Genomic DNA, 23,909 nt, shown 5'->3' with positions numbered 1-23,909 from the left:
CATGTGTGTCTTTCTGGGTCTGAGCTACCTCACTCAGGATTATCTTTTCTAGTTCCATCCATTTGCCTCAAAATTTCATGATTTCCTTGTTTTTATTAGCTGAGTAGTAGTATATTATTTATTTGTTCCACAGTATGTTTATGTATTCATTGGTTGTGGGACATCTAGGTTGATTCCAGATCCTAGCTGTTACAAATAAAGCTGCCATGAACATAGTTGAGCAAATATACTTGTTGTATACTAGAGCAGCTTTTGGGTATATGCCCATGAGTTGTACATCCTGTTCTCAAGGTAAAGCTATTTCCAATTTTTGAGGAATCACTGGATCAATTTCCAAAGTGTTTGTACAAATTTGCCCTCCTACCAGCAGTGGAGGAGTTCTCCCTTTCACCATGCATGTACTTTCACTTGAATTTTTGACCTTAGCCATTCTGCCAAGTTTAGGATGGAATTTAAGAGTAGTTTTGATTTTCATTTCTCTGATGATGACTAAGGATGCTGAATATTTTTTAAGTCCTTCTCAGCCACTGGATATTCTTCAGTTGAGATTTATTTGGTTATCACTGTTCTCCATTTTAAATAGGAATATATTGTTTGTTGGTGTTCAGTTTCTTGAGTTCTTTATATATTTTGGATAGCAGCTCATTTTCAGATGTAGGATGGATGTAGATATTTATTCATTTCATTTATATTCTCCAATTGTGTGGAGTATAGGTTTTTGAAATATGATGTAATGATTGTTTGGGTTTCCTAGAATTGTGTACTACTTTTCATTTCTGATTTTGTTAACTTAGGTACTGCTTTTTACTTAGTTTTGGCTAAGAGTTTGGCCCAGCTTCTAGATTTTTCTAAAAGAACCAGCTCTTGGTTTTGTTCATTCTTAGTATTGTCCCCTTTGTTTCTAATTTCTTGAATTCAGCCCTGATTTTGATAATTTCCTGCTGTCTACTATTCTTGTGTGTCTGCTGCATTTTCTTCAATAACTTTCAGGTATGCTTTCAAGTTGCTAGTATGGGATCTCTGCAATTTATTTATAAAAGTACTTAGTGGTATGTGCTTTCCTCTTAGCATTGTTTTTATTGTATCCCGTGAGTTTACATGTGTGTGCTATCTTTTTCATTGAATTTTAAGAAGTCTTTAATTTCTTTCTTATTTTCCTCCATGATCCAGTGGTCACTGAATAAAGATTTGCTCAGTTTCCATGAGTTTGTAGGCTTTCTGTTGCTTCTGTTGTGGAAAGCCAGCTTTTATCCAAGGTGGTCTGACAGTATACAAGGAGTTTTTTCAATTTTCCTGTTTATGTTGCATTTTGCTTTGTGACAGACTATATGGTCAACTTTGGAGCAGGTGCTGTGAAGTGTTGAGAAGAAGGTACATTCTTTTGTGTTTGGGTAAAATGTTCTGGGATATCTGTTAGGTCCATTTGATTCAAACATTAGTCCAGTTTCAGTATTTCTCTGTTTCTTCCTCCATAACCGGTCTGTTGGTGATAGTGGGGTGCTGATGTCTCCCACTGTTAATGTGTTGGGTTAGGTGTGTGATTTAAGCTTTACTAAGTGTTTTTTTACTTTGTTTTACTTTCTTTTTAAAATTTTATTTTATTATTTTATTATTTTTATTAATTTATTCTTGTTACATCTCAATGGTTATACTATCCCTTGTATCCTCTCATTCGTCCCTCCCTCCCATTTTCCCCTTACTCTCCTCCTCTATGACTGTGCCTGAGGGGGACCTCCTCCCCTTTATATGCTCACAGGGTATCAAGTCTCTTCTTGGTAGCCTGCTATCCTTCCTCTGAGTGCAAGCAGGCCCCCCATCCAGGGGACGTGGTCAAATATGGGGCACCAGAGTTTGTGTGAAATTCATACCCCACTCTCCACTCAACTGTGGAGAATGTCTTGTCCACTGGCTAGATATGAGTAGGAGTTTGAAGTTTACTGCATGTATTGTCCTTGGCTGATGCCATAGTTTGAGCAGGACCCCCGGGCCCAGATATACTCGTCATAATGTTCTTCTTGTAGGTTTCTAGGACCCTCTGGATCCTTCTATTTCCCAATTCTCCCATGCTTCTCTCACCTAGAGTCCCAATAGGATGTCCTCCCCCTATGTCCCACTTTCCTGGTAAGTGAAGACTTTCATGGGACATGTCCCTTGGGCTAGTGTCCAGATATAAGTGATTATGTGCCATTTGACTCGTTCTGCTTCTGGGTTAACTCACTCACTATGATCATTTCTAGTTCAATCCATTTCTGCACAATTTTGGATATTCCTTGTTTTTAATAGCTGAGTGGTATTCCATAGTGTAAATGTACCACAGTTTCTTTATACATTCTTCTACTGAGGGACACTTAGCCAGAGCAATAAGGCAACAAAAGGAGATCAAGGGGATCCAAATGGGAAAGGAGGAAGTCAAATTATCCCTAGTTGCAGATGATATAATAGTGTACATAAGTGACTCCAAAAATTCCACCAGATAACTACTACAGCTGAAAAACACCTTCAGCAAATTGGCTGGATACAAAATTGACTCAAAAAAGTCAGTAGCCTTCCTGTATACAAATGACAATCATTCAGAGGAAGAAATTAGGAAAACTATACCCTTCACGTTAGCCACAAACAATATAAAATATCTACGGGTTACTCTAACCGAGAAAGTAAAAGACTTGTTTGACAAAAATTAACAACTCTGAAGAAAGAGATTGAAGATGACATGAGAAGATGGAATGACTTCCCTTGTTCATGGATTGAGAGAATTAAGATAAAATGGCCATCTTACCAAAAGCAATTTAAGGATTCAATGCAATCCCTATCAAAATACCTACACAATACTTTAAAGACATTGAAAGTTCAATTCCCAACTTCATATGGAAAAACAAAAAACCTAGAATGCCACGGACCACCGAGGGGGCTTCTAGCCGTGGAGAGCAAGGGTCCTAGGATATCAGATGGGGACGGATTCGGCATGACAGACAGACACAAACACAAGGGAGGTTTAGTGTTGCTGTAAAGATCTTTACTTGAGCTTAGTGGTTTATACAGTCATGACAGGAACTTTTGTTAGCTACAAACCACAGTTTAAGAGATAGAGATCAGGTTACAAAGTGTAATGTACAGCAATAGTCAGAAACTAAAAGTACAACAAGGTCCTCTGGCTATGCACAAGGGCCAGAGACAGACTGTGGTTAATCACCTCAGAAGGTGGCATGAGCTTTTTTTTAGAATTTACAGTCAGCTAGGCGAAGCTGGCTCCTTTCTCAGGCATGTTATTAACAGCTTTTACCCACGAGAGAAGTACAAGTCTGCATGTCGGTAGCCCGTACTTAGATAAAGTTGTTATATTCCTTTACACATCTTAATATTTCTGATAGTCCCATACATTGTAAACCAAAACAATCCCATGGGGTGCCATACTTTACTACCACCTTGGTGAGTTGTGTAATTATGTCGTTTTTCTCTGCTGCAGTTAAAGTGCACCATGGAGGTCTGGCCCTCAAGATTCTTTCCCAGGGACTCAGGTCCCAATATCTTATCTTTTTACCATCCTTAGTAACTGATGGTGTTAAATCCTCATCATAGATTCCTATATATGGTAATGGATGGTAGGGAGTGGTTCTTAGAGCATATGGTCCTCTGTATTTGGGTCTTTGCTACCATTTCCCTTCAATCCAGTCCTAAGTTTTCCCATTTTCTGTTTTACTGGGAACTCCAGGGACTGCTTCATTCTCCTCGCTATCCTCACATTCCTGGATATGCCTTCTCTTCCTAGAATTCTTTAGCCTATACTCCAGCTGTTGCCATTTGTCAAGTGTCTCCTGCACAGTCGCGTTTTCTTTGTGTATCAACTGTACAAACACCTTCACCCCCAAGGTGAAGTTTCATTTACAGTCATGTTTCTGGTAATGTTTACAATGAGACGTTCAGCTTTCTGCGAAACTACTTCATCCATGGCCACCATTGGTTCATTTCCTGATGGACTCACATCAGGTTTCTAGGTTACTGAGATGTTCAGAGGGTAAGAATGGCCTTGCCCTGGAGATGGACTTGATAAGAATGTGTGAGTGATTATAGAGCAAGGAAGGAGGAAAAGCAGAAGTAGGCCAATAACCAGGCTCTGTACACCCAGGACTCGGGATGTTTGTCTCAACAAATACCTGGGCTTCTGCCAGGGCCCCTTGCGAATCTGGTTCCCCATCAATGGATCGATGTCGGATCATCCTCCGAGCTGATAAGGCTGCATGTCACACAGACTCTAGCGGAGTGGGTGTGACACTAGAATAGCTAAAATAATCTTGTACAATAAAAGATCCTCCAGAGAAATCTCCATACCTGATCTTAAGCTGTACTATAGAGCAACAGTAATTAAAAGGGCATGGTACTGGCACAGCAACAGGCTGGTGGATCAATAGAATCAAGTCGAAGACCCAGATATGAATCCACACACATATGATCACTTGATTTTTGACAAAGAAGCCAAGCGTATTCATTGGAAAAATGATAGCATCTTCAACAAATAGTGTTGGTCTAACTGGCTGTCTATGTGTAAAATAATGCAATTAGACACACATATGTCACCTTGCACAAAACTTAAATCCAAGTGGATCAAAGACCTCAACATAAAACCAGAGACACTAAATTGGTTAGAAGAAAAAGTGGGGAAGAGCCTGGAGCACATTGGCACAGTACACAACTTCCTGAACAGAGCACCAACAGGCCTTAAGGTCAACAATTAATAAGTGGGACCTCATGAGGCTTAGAAGCTTCTGTAAGGCAGAAAACATAGTCCACAGAACAAAGCGACAGCCTCTGCACTGTTTTTAAGTAGCTTCCCTTTCCTGTGTCTGTTATCAAGAGAGTTGATCGTAGCCTATCTCTCATTCATTTTGTAAAATTCTTCTCTGATTTCTCACTTTGTCATTTCTTCAATTAGCAGTCATTGTTTGAGATTAAAAGTGTGATATTTTATTTTTGTGTTGGTTGTGTTAGTGTGTTTGTCTAATTTTTGTTTTGCTAAAGTAAAGTTATCTATTTTTTGTTTTCTTAGGTATAGTTTGTCTACTTGAGTTGGAGCTTGCCTTATAGTATCTTCTCTAGGGCTGGATTTGTGGTAGGAACTGTTTGAATTTGTTTTTGTCATGGACATGTTTTGTCATGTTTTCTCCGTATACAGTTATTGAATGATTTGCTGGATGTAGTAGTCTGTACTGGCATCTGTGGTCTCTTAGGATTTGCAAGATAAATTCCCAGACCCTGTTGGCTTTTATGGTCTCTTCTGAGAAGTTAAGTGGGATTCTGATTGGTTTGCCATTGTATGTTTCTTAGCCTTTTTCCTTGCTGCTTTCAATATTTTTTTCTTTTTTCTGTACATTTTGTGTTTTGATTATTATGTGGCTGGAGAATTTTTTTCTATTGTATTCTATTTGGTTTTCTGTAGGCCTCCTGTATGTTTATTGCTATCTCTTGATTTAAATTGAGGGAATTTTCTTCTATGATTTTGTTAAAAATTATTTTCTGGGCCTTGGGGCCATGAATCTTCTTTTCTTCAATTCTTATTATTCTTATTCTTCCTCTGGTGGCACTCAGAGGAAGGACAGGTAATATTCAGGTATTCTTATTACCTGATTGTTGTACTTTACTGAATTTCTTCTACTGATTTATTCATGTCCTCTCTATATGCCTCTCTAAGGGCCTAAATCTCTTTGACTGTTTCTTCTTGTGTTCTTTACAGGATTTTTTTCTTCCGTTATCATCTTCGTAAGGATTATTTGGGGTCATTTTCTTGTGTTTCAGATGTGTGTCCAAGGCTGATTAATTTGGGATAACTGTTCTGCAGGTGCCATATTGCTTTGACTTTTGTTGTATGTCTCTTTGAGCTGGCCTTTAGCTATCTGGCTGTCTCTGGCATTGTGTGGTAGTTTCTGGTGCCCTTCACTGGCCTTGAGGTAAGCTCATAGGTCAGTGGCTATAGGCTGAGATCCAGTGCTTTCAGAGACCATGAGAACACTTCCATTGACTAGCTGAGTGATCTCAGGTCAGATCTACCTGTGTTACACACTACTGTGGACAGTCTCAGTAGGGTATACGTCCTTGGGATCAGGAGTTCTTGAAGTGTTAGTGAGCAAGAGATAGGAAAGTGACAGAGACAAACTGAGGAGAAGTTTGAGTCTGAGTGTATTTTGGAGACAAGCAAGCCAGGTTTTGTACACATTTTAAAATGGGGTCGTTCTCTCATGCTTACATTATTTTTCCATACAATTCAAAAATACAGGATGCAGTGTAATTATGTTGTCATCAATCTTGAACAATCATTCATAAGTCATTAGATTGGTATCAGTGCATGTTCCCTCTCTATCAAAGGTCAATGTTCTCTCATTATGCAAACATCTGTAAGTCAAGGCAGTTTGTTTTCTTAGTGTATCCGCCACTATCTGGAGTTTTACTGAAACATTTTATTTGTAAGTCATAATATGAACTATTCACTGGTGACCAATTCTTAGCCATGTTTTTATTAACAAGTGGAATGGAACATAGTAGTATACTTGACTGAATGGCCCTTGGCTGTAGTTTCAAGTTAAGGGTCGCCTAGCAACCCAGTTAAGTCTGAAAAGTTATTTGATAAGAAAAGTAAAAACAAAACTAGCCAAAACAAATGAATGAAAGGAGAGAAGGAGGGGAGCTGCAACTAGTCACTCCTTTCAGGAACATCAGACCCATTTTCCAGGAGGCTCTCCCTTGAATGGGGTTCGTTGCCTCAGGCAATGTAGTAACATTTGTCAAACAGACTCCACTGGAGGGGTCATGACAACACACCTTTATGTTTCTTCTTAATAGTGAGTATCAGCCACTGATATTTTGTGGCCTGCAGTTCAGTCTGAGACATTGAGCACAGTGTGTTGCATGCCAGCAGTGTGTGGCCGGGTGATGGAGACTGTGCCCCCATGCTTCTTTGAACCTTGGGACTTTTGAACTAACCAGATAACCTACAGTCTGATCCACTGTATTTCACACTGCGTTGTTGTTGGTAAATTACCAGTATTGCCTAAGAATTGCCCCATGTCCATCGCCACTTGTTTTTAATTTATCAGTATGGCCTAATAGTGTTTATTATTTGGCCTATGGTTATTATTATGGCAGTATAACCTGCTACCGGTCAATCAAGACACAGGCTCCTCGTACATTTTAAAATAGCCTTAGTTTGCCTAGGTCAGGGCAGTCATTAATACCCTAACCTACTTCCATAGTGGGGCAGATATCCCACGTCATCTGTTTCTAATAATTTCTATCAAGCTACCTCCCATCCATAATCCCGTATACTGGCTAATGTTCTTCATCTGGGACTAGTCTTCATCTATGCCAGCCATGTGCTTCTCCATCATCTAACCCATGATGGTGCAACCTTTTTTCCCCTTCTTCTCCTCAGGTTTCTCTTCTTCCCATGTCTCTCACTGTCTGTCCAAGGCCAGGAACCTTAGCCAGTCCTATCGCATTTACCCTGCCCAGGTGCAATGGCCTCTTATTAATTAGCATCAAAATATATCACACTACCCCCCAACAATTCCCCTTTTCAGTCTAAATAAAAAGGCCCATTGATGGGGAGGCCTGGTGGCACTCAGAGGAAGGATAGCAGGCTATCAAGAAAAGACTTGATACCCTATGAGCATATATAGAGGGAGGAGGTCCTCATCAGTCACAGGCATAAGGGAAGGGAATAAGGGGAAACTGGGAGGGAGGGAGGAATGGAAGGATGCAAACGATGGGCTAAAAGTTGAGATGTAATATGAATAAATTAATACAATATTTTAAAAGACTATTCTGTGACATACAGTAATAAAAATTATGAAAAATGGTAAGAACCAATAGATAAGACTTACATAATGTCTAATCCAAAGGTATTTGGCAACCTTGATGAAAATACTATCTGTTTTATCTTGGTGAGTCTAAAGTTTTGAACTAAATCAATATCTATCAAAGCTCAAAACTTTCCTTAACACCTAAACAACTAAGCTTAAAATTTTAAACTATCAGGTCTTCAAACCCATCAGAGACTTGAGAAAGAATAAATTTAAGTACCTGAGTAAACAAAAAGTATTTTAAAAATGAAAAAAAAATGACAGTTTGCTTCCTGAACAGTTACCCCAAATTCTCTCTTCCCAAGTCCATAGTAATGTACTGGATCATCTGAATTCAGGTAAATGGTAGCCAAAAGCAATGCTTTTAACCACTTGTCATTAGCTCCAGTTCCATGAAACATTTTAAAGTATATATCATCTCTAGGCAGATTTGGGCCCAGGGGTCCCACTCAAACTAAGGCACCAGCCAAGGACAATACAGGCTGTAAACTTTAAACCCCTACCCAGATCCAGACAATGATCAGAACAGTCTCCACACTTGAGTGGAGAGTGGGATATGACTTTCTCACATACTCTGGTGCCTCACCTTTGACCATGTCCCCTGGAGGGGGAGACCTGGTGGCACTCAGAGGAAGGACAGCAGGTTACCAAGAAGAGACTTGATACCCTATGAGCATATACAGGAGGAGGTAATCCCGCTCAGGAACAAACATAGGGGAGGTGAATAAGGGGAAAATGGGAGGGAGGGAAGAATGGGAGGATACAAGGGATGGGATAACCATTGAGATGTAACAAGAATAAATTAATAATAAAAATTAAAAAATAAATAAATAAAATAAGAAATAAAAAAAATAAAATGTATACCACCTCAATTTTCCACATAATACAACAAATGATGCAACTAATATACCCAAAAGATTTTCTGAAGTTGATAAAATCAGTATAGTATTTATGTAGAAAGCTAAAATATAGTTTAACTAAGAAAATCTGAAACATAGAAAAGGGGTATCATATCTTCTGATGTGATTGTGCTCCTTTGTATGAAATTGCAATAGTTAAGACTATGTGTTGTATAAGTTCACCGGTAGGCAGGTTTATGAATGGAACATCATAGATACATGAAATAGATCACGAAATTACAGACCTACAACAGAACAGAGCATATAACACTGTTGTTGTGTTGGTATTTTGTTTTGGTTATAAAACTATGATGCAAAATAAGAGTTAACCATTAATAACATTTCTGGAAGCATATTTAAGATAACCCTTTACATACAGACATACATGATTTCATATAGAGAAATCATCACACAGTGAGATTGAGTGTCATGTTGTTGATGTTGTTCAATATTGTTTGATTCTTGTAAGGAGGCCAGTGACAAGAAGAAGAAGAAGGTTAAGTGAAAAGCTGCAGACAGCTAAGAGTATCAACAACCATGGCTGGAATTTTAATACACAGTAAAGATCATGATTAGGCAGCCTTCACTTTCTCTTTCTTATGTTCTTTAGCTTTTGTAAGAAAATCAGGAAACCTTTCCTATCAGCTTCTCTCAGTAATACATCTCTGTATTTTAAGTACTATTGCTTGAAACTAACTTTCTATATTTAAATTATGTTTGCTGGAATGTGCACAGTAGAGTCCTCTCTTCTGTTTGAGTCCCAGAGGAGATAGAAGTCAGACTTCTCACAGGCTCATAGGGAAAGACATAGTTTTCTGTAAAGGCAGAAAAGACTGGTATTCTATATTGCTGGGAATAAAGAAGAAAGGTACTTATGGTATGGAATGGACTGCTTAGCCTCCTTCTACAGAAGCAAATGACTCTCCATGAGCTTTGCTGGAAATCCTGTGGCATATGAGAAACAGTTTCAGTGAGTAACTCATGAGGAGGAGCAGCTGGCTTAGCCAAGCCTCTCACTTCTGCTTCCATGATTGTTTATGTTATGAGTTATATCACTGTGGGTTGTGCACTATAATAGCTCTGACAATAATAGGTTGCAATATCATCAGGCTCCAGGCTGCTGATGGTGAGAGAATATTCTGTCCCAGACCCACTGCCACTGAACCTCGATGGGACCCCATCTGCCAAGTTCTTTGCATAATAGATCAGGAGCTTAGGAGCTTTCCCTGCTTTCTGCTGATACCATGCTAAATAGCTATCAATGTCCTGACTAGCCTGGCATTTCATGGTGACTCTTTCTCCCAGAGATGCAGACAGGTAGGATGGAGACTGGGTCATCTGGATGTCACATCTGGCACCTAGGAGTGGAGACAAAATAAAAACAAAAATAGCATGATCAGGGTGGATTTTCCCCAAATTCCAGTCAGCACCAAGCACAGTGTAAGAGGTAAAACCTCCATTTTAGTTCTTTTTACCTGGAAGCCAGAGTAACAGGAGCCCAAAGAACTGAACAGGAGCCCTCATGTCTATGCTGAGTCCAGAGTGTAATGACAACTGCACAGAGTGTGACCGGTATATTAATAAGACCCCAAGGCTTTGAAGTGAGTGCATGCAAATCACTGGGAACCAGTAGGGCTAGGCACAGCTGCAAGGCTTGCTTATCTCAGCACTAAGCACAGGCCCAGAGTACCCAGATGCCAGAGGTCAGAACATATGTATTTCTCCAGAGAATGCATTCCTTTTTAAAGTTTTTAAATTGTATATGATATTTCTAATGTATGTAAACTCTAGTTCAAATAGTATACTTCAAAGATGTATTGGGAGTATATGGAATATATCCACTGTGAAGGATTACACAACAGAGAAGGGACTATTAAATATTTAATTCACCCAAATAATTTTTTCAAGCAAACAAAAACTTAAATTTTTCAGGAACTTAAATGGAATTTATTGTAAGTCTCCCAAATGTTACCTTTCTTGAGGAATTATACTAGGGTGCCAATTTTCTCTGCATCTTTCTTCTCTTTTGTGACTCCAACTTAGAGAAGCCCCATCTCATTTGCTGTATTAACCAATAGCTTAGCATCAAGGTGGTGTGTGGAAGCTGCGTCATGAGTATAAGGCCAGCCTGAGAAGAATATCATATTCCAATATTCTTACTGCTCTTTAAAGTCAACATTTTGAGAGTTTTATACTATAAAGGAAACATGTATATAAGTCTTGATTGTATTATATATACATATGTGTGTGTGTGTATACTACAATATAAATATATATGTAAAAAAGAATTAATTAAAAAATAAAATAAGAGCCTGACTCTGAGGTCCAGGATACAGCATGGTTTCCCGTACTTGAAGTTCCTAAGTAGGATGCATCAGTGATGATGCCCTGGAAAGGGGACCTGCCTTAGGCTGAGCCCTAAGCTCCTACCCAAAACACAGATCTGGAGCTAGTAGATATATTCACTTAGCAGGTGAGCACTCAAAAAATTTTGATGAGTTAAAAAAAAACTATGTATTGGGGCTGGAGAGATGGCTCAGCAGTTTAGGGCAGTGACTGCTCTTCCAGAGGTCCTCAATTCAGTTCCCAGCAACCACATGGTGGCTCACAATCATCTATAATGTGATATGGTGCCCTCTTGTGGTGTGCATGAAGTCAGAGCACTCATATGCATAAATTAATAAATAAATATAAAAAAGTGTGTATCATCTTTATGAATGGTTTGTGAGTTTGCAGTGGACTTTTCTTTAAATTAAAAGAATAATTTACCAGGGCCACTTCAAAAAACAAAAATAATATTTTACAGATTTAACCATACTTCCTATAGTTCCATAAGTGAAAACTAACAGCAGGTGAACATATAACACATTGACACCATGACCCTTTGTCACTTGGAATTCCAATTCCTTATGAAGAGAGAGGTATTTCATCCTTGCAGACTACATGGACTTTACCGTTTAATCAGCTTGAGACCCTCCATATTTCATTCTTTTCTACCATTTCCTATTATTTTCCACAATTACTCAGGATAAATGTTTGACTCGTGATGATAGACTTGAATATTATAACATGAACATTGCAATTAAATGCATGGCTCTGTCTGTATTACAAATGATATTTCACAGTTAACTCTTAAGGAGTAACTGGAGACATCATTTTGATTTACGCTGCAAACTCTACATCTGCATGTGTGCCATAGTCTCCAAACATGCCAAGATGCAGAAATATACATATTTGTTCCTCCTCATAACAAGCATGTGCCTTTAATTTAGTCATCCAGCCTTATTTATCATCAGAAAAAGTAGAATCTTTTCAGGCTTCAGCAACCTTCTCCTGTACCCAGGGAACCCTTAGGTTCCTTTAGAAACACAGCTGTGAATGGCAAGTGCTGCATCCTGAGACTGAACTTAATGATTTAGCAGGGGCCTGGATTCCACAGGTGAGTGTGAGCACCTAGTCAGAGAGCAGCTTCTTCAAGATAAACAACAACCAACGCCTTCCCCATCAGGAGTCCCACACAGCAGTCTTTGACTACACAGGAATGCTGCCTTCTCTGTATCTTCACTTCATTCTATTTCTACTGATATCTACCAGCTGTTTCTATGGCTGTCTTTTCTTTCATGCTTGGCAGACAGTTCTGTTTTATCATATGATAGCCCCAGGATCTGGTAGAAATTTTATTCAGTACACTGTCAGTGGATGACAACTAGTGGATTACAGCAACTCTCAACCTAAAACAACAAGCAAATCATTAATTTCCAGGCCATCTGGGATCTGAATTCTTACCACCCCTTTTTTAATAATATGTGCAAATATGAAAGGAATTCCAAAAACACTCAAGTGTCCTTTATGAATGGGCCTACAATTGAAGTAAGTAACAAATTATTTCATTTTGGATTATACCTTCCTAAAAAGTGAGTGTTGATTTCATAGTAGTGAACATTGCTGCTTTCGAAAAAGAACCCCAACTTCTCCTGAAGCTCAGACTCAGAGACTTTGAATAAATACCTTTTTTGTTATGAGATCTACGTTTCTGTCTTTTCTATATCTTAACAAATAGCCCTTTTTTTTTTTAGATTTCAAAAAGTTTAGATTTTAAGGAGTGGTTATTAGTTAATAGTGAAAGAATAACGGCTCTCACTGAATCTTATGATAACTATTTAAATTTATTCTCTAGAATTAAGAAAAAAATTAAAATTGACATGTCAAAAGGGCATGCCCAATGTAATTGTGTTGTAAATTTGAGATGATATGGACATCCTGAAATATACGGATAAGATGAATGCAATCCCGAGTACTCATATAAAGAGAAAGGGAATTGAGTTAAACAGAGTGGTGGTTACAATAGAAAACATAGCAGAATTATGAAGATAGTTCTCATTTTTCAGAGAGTATGGGAGTGTCTTGGAAGTGTAAATATAGCTACTAGACTATGCTCAGAGGTGTCTTCAGGACACCCACTGCTCTTTTTATCCTTGAATTTAATTCAGGAGATTGCTGATCTCCAGAAATGTGAGGAAACTATAGTGAGAAGCAGTTCTGAAACAATGGTTCAGAAAACTAATGAAAAAGTCTTTGACTTATCTGGGCACATAGCTCCCATTAATACTCTAATACTCCTAGAATTGTTATCAGTTCATTTCATTGTGACAAGAGATAATGGCTTTATTTTAAGATAAAAGAGGCCAGAATATTTCTTGGCTATGAAGTCTTGTTTGTCAGCTGTGAATTGTGGGAAAAACTGAAAAATAAGTTTAAAGGAGGACATGTTACTGTTGCCTCACAGAATCTCAGATGTCTGCCTATCACAACTCTAATGTCTTATTTCTCAGCCTGTGTTGAGGCAGGGCATGGTGGTAGAGGGTACATGAAGCAGGGATGCTTTAGAGGAAAAGAGAACTAGAGTGACATTGAGAGATTATAGTCTAAGTGCTAGGGACAAAAACCAAACAAATAAAACCTTTCCTCAGAGGCACTTTGTACACCTAGCTATATGCAATCTCTTAGTTTCTTTCATTTTCTATTGATAAAGTCTATTGAGTATTCAGTTTTCAACACAAGTATTTGGAAGGACACTACATATTCAAATTATAACTGTCTTTATGTGGTCCTCAAATTCTCATACTTGTCTTTAAAGTAGAAGTACATTGAGAAAATTTATGACTCCATTAGTTCCTACAGCTCCTGTATATTGCAAAAGTGAAGTAAAAAACCTATAAGTTCAAAAGATCAAACGGGTATAGGATCATATAAAATCTGTACAAAGAGAAGCAAATTACTATGTTAAATGTTTGTAATCATGGAATTTCTGCTTTTTATTAATGAAGATATTCTACGTGACTCTAGACTGTGTTGCATGTAGGGATCATGTCTGAAAAGGAAAGAAGTAGAAAAGGCAGAAGACAAATGAGCTAGACACTTCCACAGACAATGGAACACAGTGAACATTCCTATTTCAAGAAAGTCAAGTGAATGAAAGAAATACCATAACCAAATAGTTGTAAGCATTAAGTTCTGGGGCACGATGTGTACCATGCAGAGATGCAGTGGTTGCCATTAATTCACACAACTTGGGCATCCATCAATATATGACTTTGTCCTCTCTAGCCAGGTGTTTTCCAACTTAGGTTGCGTCATGTTTTGACAACTGTTTTCAATTAAGATATGGATTGTTCTTGGCATCTCTTTCTTCCTAAGAATTCTGTTGTATTCTGTACTTCATTATCAGAAATCTATCCATTACCTTAGAAACTAACTACAGGCATTGTTAAAGATGTAATATATGATCTAATCTCAAAGATATAAATATAATACCTGGAAGAGGCCATAATGGCCCCATAATTGTCCTATTCTCCATTTCATCAAAACCTACATGTAGCAATGATTCTCCCATTGTACAAAGCCCTATTGGCAATTTCTTTTGTGTAATCCAAATGCTGATTTCTGAATCCCCGTATCTGGATGCAAACCTTGTTGTTAGAATCTCCTCTCTCAATTGTGGTAACACTGCTCCCCAATTGTTCCTTGATATGGTAGTAAAGCAGCTTACGGCCAATCACTGAATAGGGTAGAGAATAGCACTGGACTTCTTACCAGGCAGAGAAGAAAGATTTAGTTCAGGAAGTAGGGCATTCAGCCATGGGAGAGGCCCAGGAGATATCAGGATAGAGAGAGCTGAACAGGGAAAACTTCAAAGGGCAACTACAGCTGGGATGTATTCTGTGAGGAAATCAGGTTAATGTAGAGGGTTAAAGACAGTACTCTAACAAATTCTCTAGTGGTTGTGTTGTGAAGCTTAATATTAAACAAATATAGAAGTTTCAATTATTTGATATTGCTAGGTTAAGAGGGGAAAATTATAAAAATAACAAACCCTAAACAGACAGGAGGCAAGAGAGTAAGTGAACTAGAGGGTGGTGACAAAATAAGCCCTCAGGTCTATGCCCTCAGTGCCATGCATTTCAACTCAGTCATTGTTAGTCAGATCCCTCAGATTCCAAAAGCAACATTACCTGAAGAAGAGGATTTTATCCATGAGGCTGGGATTCACTGCAGACCTGAGTGGTAATTCTTAAATTAAATACATCTATTATTCTTGTATTATCTAGGTAAGTGAGAATCTAAAATCAATGTTTTCCTTTTTTCTTTTTATTACTGATTCTTTGGAAATTGTGTACACTGTATTTTGACCATATTTATTCATGCACCACCAAATCTCCCCCAATCTCACCTTCTCTATCCACCTTGTCCTTTGTTTCTTCCCTTACTTTTCCCATTTAAGACATGTTATCATTATAGTATCTCTTGGTATTTGGAATCAATGAGTTTGACGTTTAAAGGAAATAAAGTAGCCATACTAGGATAATATGAACTTGGCCATGCTCCCAGTTCTGAACTGGTATAATTTCCAGTTTGTAGTGAAACAATATATTCCTGTTTTATAAACTGACCTATAGAGGGATTCAGCATATGGTACATGACAAACAAAACAAAAAAAGTTGCCTTTAGGTAAAAGTGGCTTTGGTTTCTCTAGCACTGTTTAATACTTGATTCCCCTAGTGGATGTGTCCCTATGAAAAAATCCTATACAAACCAAACATACGTCAATTTAAATCTCATGTCTAGCACCCACTAACCATGTAACTTTTTCATTATTTATTTACTTCCCTTCACACCTATCCTGACATTCCCTCCCCTCCCCTCCCCCATTCTCCTCTTTCTTTTTACATAAGGGGAGACCTAAGTATCAACACCTCTGCCATGTCAAATGCAATAGAAGGAGGTGCATCTTACTCTATTTATGGTAGAAAAGACAGCCCAGTTAGGAGACAGGAATCCTACGGCAGGCAACACAGTCAAGGGCAGCTGCTGTTCCTGCTGTTAAATGTCCCACATGAATGAAGACCAAGTGACACATCTGCTACAAATGTGGTGGTAGCCTAGGAAGTCTCATGCATGATCTCTGTTTGGTAGTTTAGACTCTGTGAGCACCTACAGGCCCAGGTTAATTGATACGTATATTTGCTTGCTGTGTCCTTGACCTCTCAGGATGCCTTTATTCCTTCCTTCCCCTTGAGGTAAACCTACTCCTAATTTTCTGAAAAACTTCCAAAATGATTTCCAAAGTGTATGCATAATTTTATGCCCACCAGCAATAGAGAAGGATTCCACTTGTTCCACATCTCACCGCATGTGCTCTTGCTTGTGTTTTTGATCTAAGACACTGTGAGAGGTGTAAGAGTTGTTTTGATTTACATTTACCTGATGACTAAGGATGTTAATATTTTAATTGCTTCACAGATATTAGAGATTTCACTGTTGAGAATTCACTGTTTGCCTCTAAAACACATCCTTTAATTGGATTATTTGGTTTGTTGACACCTAGATTTTTTAACTTAATTAAGACACTCAGATTGCATCTCAACTGTTGTCCCCTCACTTGTATCCTCCTGTTTCTGCATCCCTCCCTCTTTCACCCTATTCCCACCCCCTGTGACAGAAAGGCACCTAATCCCCCATCATATGGTCACAGCCTATTAAATCACATCTTGGTAGCCTGCTTATCCTTTCTCTGAGTGCCACCAGGCCTCCTCACCAAGGGGGAAGTGGTCAAATATGGGGCACCAGAGTTCCTGCCAAGGTCAGTCTCCTCTATCCACACAACTGTGTAGAATATCCAGCCCATTGGCTAGATTGGAACAGGGGTTCAATGTTTACTGCATGTCTTGGCCTTGTTTGGTGCAGTAGTTTGAGTAGACACCCCTGGGTCCAAATCTGCCTGTCCTGATGTTCTCTTAGTAGGTTTCTAGGACCCTCTAGATCCTTCTATTTTCCCATTCTCCCATACTTTCCTCACTTAGAGTCCCAATAGGAAGTCCCAACATCCATCTATCCCAATCTCCTGGCTAGTGAAAACATTCAGGGTATATCCCTTTTGGGCTAGTTTCCAAATATAAGTGAGTATACACCATGTGAGTCTTTCTGGGTCTGGGTTAACTCACTCATTATGGTCATTTCCACTTCCACCTACTTGCCCACAATTTTCAGGATTTCCTTGTTTTTAATAGCTGAGTAGTATTCCATAGTGTAAATGTACCATAGTTTCTTTATCCATTTTTTGACTGAGGGACATTTAGGTTGTTTCCAGGTTCTGGCTATTATGAATAAGGCTGCTATGAACATGGTGGAACATATGTCTTTGATGTGGTGTGGTTCAAGTTTTGGGTATACTCCAGGAAACAGAATAGCTGGGTCTTAAAGTAGCCCTATTCCCTGTTTCTGAGAAGGTACCATATTGATTTTCAAAGTGGTTGTACAGGTTTGCAGTCTCACCAGCAATGAAGGAGTGTTCCTCTTTCTCCACATCCTCACCAGCATGTGCTGTCACTTAAGTAGTCATCAGAGAAATGCAAATCAAAATGACTCTGAGATTCCATTTTATACCTATCAGAATGGCTAAGATCAAAAACTCAAGTAATACCTAGATTTTTTTGTAGAGTTGGTGAAAACCTTTTCCTATTGCATAGGCTAACATCTTGTCCTTTTGACAGTGTCCTTTGCCCTACAGAAACTTTTATATTTTGAGGTCCCATTTATTTTATTTTATTTTATTTAGGGGAAAGAAAAGAAAAATGACAAACATTTGTCACCATGCACAAAACTCAAGTCCAAGTGGATTAAAGACCTCAACTCAAAACCAGAGACATTAATTCAGTTAGAGGAAGAAGTGGGGAAGAGTCTGGAACACATAGGCATAGGAGACTACTTTCTGAACAGAACACCAACAACACAGGCCTTAGTGTCTACAATTAATAAATGGGACCTCTTGAGGCTGAGAAGCTTCTGTAAGGCAGGTGACACTGTCAAGAGAACAAAGTGACAGCCTACAGACTGGGAAAAGATCTTCACCAACCCTTCATCTGACAAAGGTCTAATATCCAAAATATATAAAGAACTCAAGAAATTAAACACAACCAAACCAAATAACCCAATTGTGAAATGGGGCTCAGAACTAAACAGAGAATTCTCAACAGAGGAATATCAAATGGCTAAGAAACACTTAAAGAAATACTCGACCTCCCTAGTCATCAGAGAAATGCAAATCAAAACAACTCTGATATTCCATCTTACACCCATCAGAATGGCTAAGCTCAATAACTCAACTGACACCACATGCTGGGGAGGATATGGAGAAAGAGGAACACCACTTCATTGCTGGTGGGAATGCAAACTAGTACAGCCACTTTGGAAATCTATCTGGTGCTATCTCAGAAATCTAGGAATAGGGCTTCCTCAAGACCCAGCTATTTCACTCCTTGAAATATACTCAGAAGAAGCTCAAACACCGAACAAAGGCATATGCTTAACCATGCTCATAGTGGCCTTATTCATAATAGCCAGAACATGGAAACAGTCTAACATACAATTATATTTACACTTAAAAGTCCCTTTAACAAACAAGTGAAAGGAAAACCCTAAGGGGCTTCTTAGCATCACGAGGACCATGCCACTCCATCTGTGTCATCGTCTTCCTTATAGCACAGATTCTCTCCCACGGGAAACCTGCCTCTCACAAATGTAAACATCACAGGCCCTATCATGGAGGATAAGAGTTGTCTTCCCATATATAGCCAGAGCACACAAGATGATCAGTGAGATCCAGGGCCCATGCTTCCTACCAATTCTCCTTTTTTAACTTCCCTCTTTGCTCACCAGGAATCCTGAATAGCAACACTGAGAGCAAAACAGGTAACTTCATATTGAGAGATAGCCTGAGGAGACTATCAGTCACTTCAAGATAATAACTGAGATTTCATCTCAAATTAGCAAGAGTGGGTCCTCCTTAGGGAGCAATATGCAAAGAACCTGGTTAATGCTACAGTATAGATAGAAGGAAGAGTCATCTAGGCTTCTCATGCTTGTAAAACTCACAGAAAATATATTCTCTCATGCTTCCAATATTCACAGAAAATTTATTCTATGTCAACAGAGAAAATGTTTTTAAGATTTGGTTCTTGGTGGGAAAAGAACATGCTAAAATCCCTCAATCTGGATAATACCTAAAACATAATAGAAGACTTAAAAATGAAGACACATATATGAAAAAGTTATCTTCAAGTTGGCCAGCAATGGATTGTTCCCCTTTTCATCAATTTTACAGAAAGACAGCTATTATTTTCTGAATGTTAAATGTGTAAGTTAGGAATTTAATTTTCCATGGTCCATTAAATCATTATCCATGGTTGAACTAAAAAAAAAAAAAAAAAGAAAGAAACACTAGAACGTATATCTTTGGTATTTATCCAGAAAAAGTAAAAGTGATGAATAATAAATATTATTGTCATAGTAAGTATAGTTTGAGCAAACTTTTGAAGTACACTTGGGTCTCATATTTAAAGTACAAAATAAAATGAAATGAGGAAAATTTCTAGAAAACATCTGAAACTGAAAATTTTATTTGAGTGTCAAAACAAATTGCACCAGTTCATTCTCATCTGTGAATTCTAACATTGCACATTTATATTTAAATGAAAAGTTTAGAGTCCATAAAGGTCAGAAGTAAGAAAGATCTGATGATGCAGGGATTGAGAAGAAACCTTAAGGATTGAAGGAGGGGACAGCAGAATGTGTGTGATGTGAAAGTAGACAATGAAAATACCAGGGACCAAGAAGTTTACACAAGGATTGGGCAAGGAATATGTGGAGAGAATAGGATATTTTGTAACCAAAAGTAAGAATGTATATTCAAAAACATGGAAACTCATAATTGACTAATTCTGTTTTAAAAACAGAATCAGTGAAACACACTGCATAGTGGATAATCCTACTCTAGAAACCACAGTTTATAAACAAAGATCCTAGTGTCATGGGTAGGAACTATCACTGTGAGAAGGCCACAAAGCCACACAACAATACAACTATTGTCAATTACCTTGATTGCACACAAAAACTAGGTCATAAATACTATTACTAATGACACCATTTATTTTGGTTGTGGAATATAGAAAAATGTTGGGGGAATTCAACTGAAAGTCTCCTCCTAGATAGGTAGTATTTGCCATTCTGGAAGGTGTTCTGCAAAGCCCTAATGGAGAAAAAAGTTATTAAAATCATGCTCAACTGTGAAGGTCATTACCAACAATAATGGCCATCTGTTTGGCAGGATGCTAACTAGTGCAAAAATCCATATCATGTGGCTAACCTAGAGCTTTTGGTAAGTTATGTGGTCCAATCAATGGCAGAAATTAAGAGTTTGGTGTTGCAAATCTAGTCAAGAGTCCATGGCTGAAGAAGTCATACACTCTGTGAGGTAACTTACAACTAGTATTTTGATAAATAGGCATGGCTTCAAAGCTTTATGTTTATACCTATATTTTAGTGATGCTGTCAGCCTTCATCAGAGAGATTGCTTTTTTTGTGGTGGGGGTTGCTTAATGTAGAGGCTCAGTACTCTGGAGAGTGCTAAGTTAACAAAAGTGTGCTCTCACTTGTCCTCCAGAGACAATGTACATCACCCATTCAGATTCAAATGACATCTCAAAAAGGGTTTAGAAAGAATATAAGAAGCAAAGAATAGAAAGGAAACCTGTGAAACTGTGAGTACAGGACATTATCCTTGAACTCATGAACTCACTACTGTGGTTCCCTGCACAAGACTGGACCCATCAATATTTTATCACAAATGGAGGAGGCCTGATGAGTTCCCACTCTTTATTAACATCCTATCAGCAGTTGCTGGAAAAGTCTGTGTTATTCTCTTCAGTCTTGTACCATTGACAAGCTATGTTCAAGTACATAAGCCACAACTCGTGCTCATGCAAGCAAAGAAAATTACTTCGATGTGCCAAGAGAATTACATTTGAATGGAGACTGTTGAGACTAAAAGGCTCAATGTTAGAAGGAAGAGAAGAATTGGGAGTGTGAATAAAAATATTAAGTTATTTATGTTTTTACATTTCAAAATATACTATAAATAAAAATAAGGAAAATTGAAAATGAATGAACAGCATAGGGAGTATATAGGATGACATTGAATGGTTAAGACCTTAAATATGCATTTTCCAGAAAGAAGAGGAAAAGATGAGCATATAGAAAACATAGTAAAATACTATCCAAACATACAGGTCCTGGAAGCTCAATTAAATTCAATTCAAAAGACGAGTCCAAAAGTTCAACTTCCAGAAAAAACAAAACTAAGACATGAAGAGAACAGGCAGGGACTACGTTACATGAGAGGGAATCTTATTATACTGACACTGACTTCATAATCTAACAGTGGAAAAGAGTGGAGTGAGATCCAAGATGTTGGCACCAATCACACACAGTGTGTGATAGCAGGACAACAGTGACTACACAAAGACTGAAGAACCAAAATGAAAGCTTCAAATGTACCAGTGCTGGTGTTTGCCAGGTAAGAAAGGAACACATGGTGTAGGACATGGGTGGGTCTAGCCTCCTGTCACCTATGTAATCCCCACAGAAGTCCTTAGGTCACTGCAGGTATGTGAGCAGTCTTCAGTGTCGAGCCACACACCAGGGTGCAGCATATAGTGCTCAGTGGTCCAGACAGATCTGTGGACCACAAAACACAGGTGTCTGGTTCTAACAGCTAAAGGAGGACTTAATGGAGTGGGTCACAAGCAAATATGACTCCAGAGCACACAGATAATCCACTAAAAACTTTCCAGGTATCCGCATGCTCTCTGTCCCCAGCATATAACTATAAGCAGGCATGCATGCACTCAATGTAGTAGCTTGAACTCTGGGCCACCAAACACCAGTGTCTGGGTCTTCTAGCCCAGAGGAGACACCATGGTATGGAACAAAAATGGATTTGACCTTATGTCACCCAGGCAATCCATGGAAAGTTCCTGAGTCCATGCAGCACATGCCCGGTCTCCATCATCTGCTCATACATCTGCCTGCAAACAGCACTTATGCTCTGTGTTCCAGAATGCACTGTCAGCCACAAACACCCAGTGTCTTGGTCTCCCACCCAGAGGAGATCCCACCATGTGGAACACAAGTGAATCTGACCACAGATCACCCAGATAATCCATGGAAAGTTTCTGGGTCCATGCAGGCATTGTTTCCAGTCTGTTTACTGGATAATATTGACTGACAAAGAAATACAAGGTCTTTAGGATCACAATGGGTTTTCACTTAGCTTTACCTCATCATTCCTGGTTCATAAGAGGGCACCAATTTACCATTCTCCTGAGGCAAAGTGATGTTATTGTTATTGTAGCCAATGAAGCCAAAAAATATGAGTGACCGATGACCTGTATCCTTCAGCTGTAACCCATAATCTGAGTTCCTCAGCACTTCTCTCTGTCTTACAGATAAGTTACATATTTGGCAGCTGGGCCTTCCCAAGCAAAGATGTTTTTGTTAGACCATGTATCACTGTGGGAGGAAAATGTGTAGCTTGCATACAGTAATAAACTCCCAAATCCTCAGGCTCCACTCTGCTGATCTTGAGTGTGAAATCTGTGCCTGACCCACTGCCACTGAACCTGTCTGGAACCCCAGAAAATCGATTGGAAACTTTGTAGATGAGGAGCTGTGGAGACTGGCCTGGCTTCTGCAGGTACCAACTCAAGTAAGTGTTTCCATCACTATACAGGAGGCTCTGACTAGATCTGCATGAGATAGAGGCTTGATCTCCAAGGCCGATAGTCAGAGAGGTTGGAGTTTGCATCATCACAACATCACCACTGGAGGCTGAAATAATGACAGAGAAGTACAAAGTTATGGACACACTTCATGAACAATCTTCATGATTTCTTTTTTGATAGTTATTTTCAAATGAGATGTTTATTTTTTTCATATAATTCTTTATTCACTAAAATTGTTATTTTAACAAAACAAGTGAAATGAAGGACATAAGGACCTTCTAGGCATAACACAGAACATCCCAGTCAGTCTACATCATAATCTTCATTATGGCACAGGTTACCTGTCCCTGAGACCTCCCCCTTACAGATGTAAACCCCACAGGCCCCGTCCAGGAGGATAAAACCAGTCTCCTCACACATGAACAGAACACGTGAACAGCAGTGAGACCCAGGTCCTACCCTCCCTACTCCTTCTCCTTTCTCATTTCCTTCTGTCCTCACCAGGAATTCTGAACAACAGCAACATCAACAGCAGAACAGGCAACTTCATTTTGAAGGGCAGGCTCAGGAGACTGATCAGTCACTGCTATGTGCACACTGAGCTTTTATGTAAAGCTAGAAAGGGTGTGTCCTTCCTAGGGAGTAATATGCAAAGGTCCTGGTTAGTGCTTCAATATAAATAGAACCAAGGGTCATTCATGCTTCTCATGATTTTAAAAATCACATAAAATATGTTCTATGTATTTGGTGACAGTAGTAAAGCACAATGGGTATGTGTTGAAAAAAGAACATGCAAAAAACATTCAATCTGTAAAACAACAGACATTTTAAAAATCCTGTATTTTTAAAATTTTTATTTAATTTATTCTTGTTACATCTCAATGGTTATCCCATCCCTTGTATCCTCCCATTCTTCCCTCCCTCCCATTTTCCCCTTATTCCCCTCCCCTATGACTGTCCCTGAGGGGGATTTCCTCCCCCTGTATTTGCTCATAGGGTATCAAGTCTCTTCTTGGTAACCTGCTGTCCTTCCTCTGAGTGCCACC

The 23,909-nt window shown here is 38.8% G+C and overlaps 1 long non-coding RNA gene and 1 gene segment (V, D, J or C); both read right to left on the bottom strand.

Annotated features, from left to right (window-relative positions):
- LOC311594272 (immunoglobulin kappa variable 2-29-like) overlaps positions 1-23,428 on the bottom strand; it is a 225,245-nt gene extending 201,817 nt beyond the window's left edge. The window contains exons 1-2 of the V gene segment in view: positions 23,365-23,428; positions 22,658-22,969 (exon numbers count right to left, since the gene is read on the bottom strand).
- Positions 9,826-10,325, bottom strand: LOC311593580. Its single transcript, XR_014777768.1, has 2 exons — positions 10,222-10,325; positions 9,826-10,104 (listed from the first exon to the last, which is right to left on the bottom strand). It is a non-coding gene; the product is annotated as an uncharacterized lncRNA (long non-coding RNA).
- Positions 23,429-23,909: the final 481 nt, after the last annotated feature.

The sequence above is a fragment of the Acomys minous genome (genome assembly GCF_964271855.1).
Source record: "Acomys minous genome assembly, chromosome: 3".
Taxonomy (NCBI): Eukaryota; Metazoa; Chordata; class Mammalia; order Rodentia; family Muridae; genus Acomys; species Acomys minous.
This window is presented reverse-complemented; position numbering and strand designations above follow the sequence as displayed.